Genomic DNA, 6,000 nt, shown 5'->3' with positions numbered 1-6,000 from the left:
GTTAGCCTGCTGTGGCTCAGTGTGTCCTGGTAATTACTCTGAGGATGCGCAGGGAGGGGCCTCACAGGTGCCTGGGTACAAGTGCAGCAGCTGCATTCACTCTGCGTGTTAATCCTGGTCTTTCAAGAAGCAGGTGCCAAGATGAAATGAAATGTGCACAGGCTGTTCTAGGGGAACTGCCGTGTGGAGGGAAGTGGAGGGAACTGGGGAAGGCCCGAGAGCCAGCAGACCCAGATGCAAGTCCGTCCCAAGTGAAGGAGAGGGAGAGAAGCTTGGGTGGAAGCATCGTACATGCTGGGCAGTCCAGGAAGGTTCGGCAAAGCTTCTGGGGAATCCTTGAGCCCAAGTCCAAAAAAATGTTTTTAATGGTACAGTTCCTTTTTTGTTGTTATTTTTTGTGTGGTAAACTATACATAACATAATATATATAATTGTGACCACTTGTAAGCATACAATTCAGTGGCATTAAATACAATGTTGTGTAGCCATCCCCAGACATCTATATATATAAAAGGCTAATATGCTAAGTGTCTCTCCTACCGTCTGACCAGTCACTATGACGTGCACTGACCACCAGGGGGCAGTGCTCAAAGCAGGAGCTGCTGAGCTGCAGTGACTTGGCAGCGGCGGTTCTTGAGTGACAAACCCCGGAACCAGAGAGGAGGGTGCCCGATTCCTCGCGGGGCCACGCAATTCCACCTTTGGCCATGGGTTATGTTGTTGCTGGGGCACTGTCAGCCCCGATTCTGGTTTACTGCACATTTGCATTTGCGTTCCACACCCTGTACTACAGCAACTTTGCAGAGTGCCCTATCGCTCCAGGACCCCTCAGGGGATGTCAGAGAGCTGGTTTCGGCCCAATCCCCGCAGGCCAGGCTGAGGGGCCCCACCTGCCGGAGGGACCCTGCTCACTCCACAGAAGCCTTTTGAGCCAGAGCGCCATCCCAGGTGCAGCCGGCCAGGAAGGCACTGCGGGAGGTTGGCTCCAGTGCGTGCCTGGCCCATCTGTCTCTCCCAGTCCCACCCCACTGGCCATCTTCTAATTAATTTCCTTTCAATGTGCATGAATTCGTGCACCAGGCCTCTAGTTTGTCATAATCCCCAACATAAAATCTGTGTCCATTAAACAGGAATTTCTTATTCCCCCATTCCCCACCCTGTTCCCCTAGCCCAGTGGTCGGCAGATTGCAGCTCGTGGGCCACATGTGTGGCTCTTTGGCCCCTTGAATGTGGCTCTTCCACAAAACACTGACTTCTGCGCATGGACCACGAAGTTTCAGTCGTACTGTACATGTGCACCCACACGTGGTATTTTGTGGAAGAGCCACACTCAAGGGGCCAAAGAGCCGCATGTGGCTCGTGAGCCGCAATTTGCCGACCACTGCCCTAGCCTGTTTAACCTTTATTCTTTTTTTTTTTTTAAGAGAAGACATTTTTTAAAATATATTTTATTGATTTTTTTACAGACAGAAAGGGAGAGGGATAGAGAGTTAGAAACATCAATGAGAGAGAAACATCGATCAGCTGCCTCCTGCATACTCCCCACTGGGGATGTGCCCGCAACCAAGGTACATGCCCTTGACCGGAATCGAACCTGGGACTCTTTTTTTTTTTTTTTTTAATTTTTTAATTAAATCTTTATTGTTCAGATTATTACATTTGTTCCTCTTTTTTCCCCCCATAACTCCCCTCCTCCCAGTTCCCGCCCCACCATCCGCCCTCACTCCCCACCCACTGTCCTCATCCATAGGTGCACGATTTTTGTCCAGTCTCTTCCCGCATCTCCCACACCCCTTTCCCCCCCAAGAATAGTCAGTCCATTCCCTTTCTATGTCCCTGATTCTATTATAATCACCAGTTCATTCTGTTCATCGGATTATTTATTCACTTGATTCTTAGATTCACTTGTTGATAGATGCATATTTGTTGTTCATAATTTGTATCTTTACCTTTTTCTTCCTCTTCCTCTTCTTAAAGGATACCTTTCAGCATTTCATATAATCCTGGTTTGGTGGTGATGAACTCCTTTAGCTTTTCCTTATCTGTGAAGCTCTTTATCTGACCTTCAATTCTGAATGATAGCTTTGCTGGATAAAGTAATCTTGGTTGTAGGTTCTTGGTATTCATCACTTTGAATATTTCTTGCCACTCCCTTCTAGCCTGCAAAGTTTCTGTTGAGAAATCAGCTGACAGTCGTATGGGTATTCCCTTGTAGGTAACTGAGTTTCTTTCTCTTGCTGTTTTTAAGATTCTCTCTTTATCTTTTGCTCTTGGCATTTTAATTATGATGTGTCTTGGTGTGGTCCTCTTTGGATTCCTTTTGTTTGGGGTTCTCCGCGCTTCTTGGACCTGTAAGTCCATTTCTTTCACCAGGTGAGGGAAGTTTTCTGTCATTATTTCTTCAAATAGGTTTTCAATATCTTGCTCTCTCTTATCTTCTGGCACCCCTATAATTCTGATGTTGGTACACCTGAAGCTGTCCCAGAGGGTCCTTACACTATCCTCACATTTTTGGATTCTTTTTTCATTTTGCTTTTCCGGTTGGGTGTTTTTTGCTTCCTCGCATTTCAAATCATTGACTTGATTCTTGAGCTCCTCTGGTCTGCTGTCGGGAGTCTGTATAATATTCTTTATTTCAGTCAGTGTATGCTTAATTTCTAGTTGGTTCCCCAATATAACATCGAGGGTCTCATTAGTTTTCTTGTAGATCTCATTAAGTTTATCGGCGGCTTCTAAACAGTTCTTGAGAGACCTTAAAAGTGTGGTTCTGAACTCTATATCTTCCATTGACAATTTTGTCCTGTTTCTTTGTCTCCGCATTTTGTTATGCTTCCTTGGTGCACCCCCTAGTGGTCTTTGTTCGTGGTTTTATAGTTAAATCTTGATTGTTGTAGCTAATTCCAGGGAGGGTTTGACCTCCAGGCCAAGTGGCTATGAGAATCAGCTGTGTCAGCAGTGAGAGAACTTCTGTCCTCTAGGGAGGTGCTAATCTGGCGTTTGCCTGAGGCAATCCAGCAAATGCCTCTGTGCAGGGCTTGGGCGGGGCTGGTCGCACAGGATCAACAGGGTGGGCCTGAGAGAGCAGTTATGGCGGCTCTCAGTCCTGTCCCCAGGGGCTCTGCCTCTCTGAGTCCCAGCACCCGCTGCAAAGCTCGGAGAGAAAGCTGCACTCGCTCTGACCGAAGCCAGACAGACCCGCTTCTCCCGTTTGAGTCTGGGTCCCTAAAGACTCGCCGGGATCTGGAGCTCAGAGTCTGCGACTCCCTCCCGATTGAAAACGCCAACCGCGCCCTCCGCCGCCAGCCCGCTCCTCGCACTCCGCACCTCAGAATTTGACTTCAGCACTGCGCCTCCTCTGAGTGTCCGTATGCGTTTCTCTTTCCTCCTAGTTGTAGGACTTCCATTCAGCCAGCGTTCCAGTGGTTTTGGGTGATGTCCCTTCCGTCTTTTAGTTTCACTTTTGAAGTAGTTGTTCAAAGCAGCAAACTCCGGCGTTAACCTATGCCGCCATCTTGGTTCTCCTACATCTACTTTCGAACCTGGGACTCTTGAGAGCTTGTTTGGAGGTTCTAGCAGGGGAGCACAGTTACTTGTATACCCTTGACCGAAGACCGGTCCTCTCCTGGGGGGGTGGGGGGGAATGGTCATCCTCTTTGACCGAGCGCGCAGCTTCTGGAGGGACGCACATGGATCGGTGAGGGAGGAGGGGGACACCCGCCTAGCCAGCCAGATCAGCCGAATCAACCCTGGCGATCAATGGGGTGACAGATGTCCTCACATCCCGAACCTGGGACTCTTGAGTCCACAGGCCGATGCTTTATCCGCTGAGCCAAACCAGTTAGGGCTAACCTTTATTCTTTATGTCTCTATGAATTTACCATTCTAGGTGCCTCATATAAATGTAATCATCCAATATTTGTCCCGTGTGTCTGGCTTATTTCACTGATTCATACATTTTGTAGCGTATGTAAAAATGCCATTCCTTTTTGTGACTAATATGCCATTGAATGTATATGGGTAGGCCCCTCTTTCCAAAAGATCCGGTTAGCCCCCTCCCTTTTGCGTAAGATCAGAATTAGTACGGTAACAGCTTTTATGTAAAAAATCTTCGGATTTCCTTTGGTTAGCAAAACCAGGTACTAAAGTAGGTCTTTCACAAAAGCAAAGTGGTGCAACTGCACTTTTGAAAAGCGGAGGATACTCTTTCTTGATGCCATTTCGGCTTATGAAAGGTGTCATAGGAACACCCTCATTTCTGACAGCAAGGTACACCACATTTTATTTTTCCATCGCTGGACATACGGGTCCTTTCCACTTTTGACTATTTGAATAACGCTGCTGTGATCACTGGTGTACAAATATCTTTTTGATTCAGAGTTGTTGTTAAGCCCAGGACGGAGAAAGGGGATAACGAGATGATAGGTGGACAGTTACTTTGTTGGGAGACTTTTTGGGGCCAGATGCTGAAAATAATTACTGATAGCAATGGTTCCTTCAGTCCTAGGATATCTAGTAATTTTTTTTTTTCTTAGCATTTACCGGATATCTAGTAATTTTAAGAGGGCTTAATTTCCAGTCTGTTTCTTTCCCCCTACCTCCCCCACTTAATTTTTAAGGAAGATTCCTAGCCTCCATTGTGGTGACTAACTTTCTAGAGTTTCCTAAAATCTCAGTTTTCTTAGTGGTTTGAATTTCCTTTCTTAACAAACTCTTTTGGCTATAGGGCAGATTGAAAAGATTTCTTTATCCTATTAGCACATGTGAATCCTTTTGGCAAATCCTAGCCTGATCTGAGCTCAGAGCTGCCGAAATTTAGAGATTATCCAGTTCAGGGGTTCTTAAATCTTCTGACAGGCAGAGTGATGGAATCAGCACCAATTTGTATGAAATTTGAATTTGTATGCAAATTTGTGCTCTATAGCTTCCAACACATTCTCAAAAGATCTGCAGCCCAAACAGGTAAGAGTCCAATTTCTTATTTTAACAGGTGAGGCAAATGAGGTCACATTACAAGTTCCCTGATGTAGTGGGAAAGCACTGAAGAACAAAGGATTTAAACTAGGCTCTGTAGAATTCTATGAATTCTATGAGTGATTTTATGACTATTTGATTCAAATTCCATTTTTAAAGTGATAATAAATAACACAGGGCCCTTGAAACAAAATGAACTAAGGGAATGTAGAGCCTGATTTAAGGCTCTAATTTCCTTTTATAACTTCAATTACTATTTTTTTTTTTAAAACAGCCTCATTGATTGACATTAAGTAAATGTTATAAATGTGAATTTAAGAATTTATCCTGATAAGACACTTCAAATCTTTTACCAGTGTACAGTTTCCTTTGGAAAAAAAGAGGATGGAGTTTCTGCTAAAAAGTTTGAAAACCACTGGTTCACCATTTACCAGCTGAGCAACCTTGGGAAGACTCGGGGTTGTGAAGATCACAGAAATAATGTAGTTTAAAGGGCCATGTAAGCTTAAAGGTCCATGGAACCCGGGTATCCTCCAGCTCAGGCTGGTGTTGTAACATGTTATGGTTACAAACCCCCAATCTACTACCCTCACCTGGACTGAACTTTGGCCTAACTCTGATGGCCCAAAATGAAAGTTCAAATTTAAGGCCTGTTGGGTTGGAGTGCAAAGTTTCACTAATCAAATGAACTGTCAGTCTTGTGAAGGTGTTTTCTGTATAAAATGACTGCTGCTGGTCTGGTGTATATGGGGGTGGTGGAGGCAGGCACTGTCCCTGTCCCACGGAAATGCATTTAGACATCCTGAGTCTTTGGCATTAGACAGTTCCATGTTTGATCCCACCTCTGCTCCTTACCAACCATGTGACTTTGGGTAAGTTTTAACCTTTGAGCCCCAGTATCCTCATCTGTAAAATGGGGACAGTAAAGTATCTTCATCAAGCTGTTGGGGATAAAATGATAGAATGTATGTACAAGTATTTGAGCACAGAGCTGGGTACTTGGTGCTCCACAAATGGAAGCCACTAAGT

The sequence above is a fragment of the Myotis nattereri genome (genome assembly GCF_964212035.1).
Source record: "Myotis nattereri genome assembly, chromosome: 12".
NCBI lineage: Eukaryota > Metazoa > Chordata > Mammalia > Chiroptera > Vespertilionidae > Myotis > Myotis nattereri.
This window is presented reverse-complemented; position numbering follows the sequence as displayed.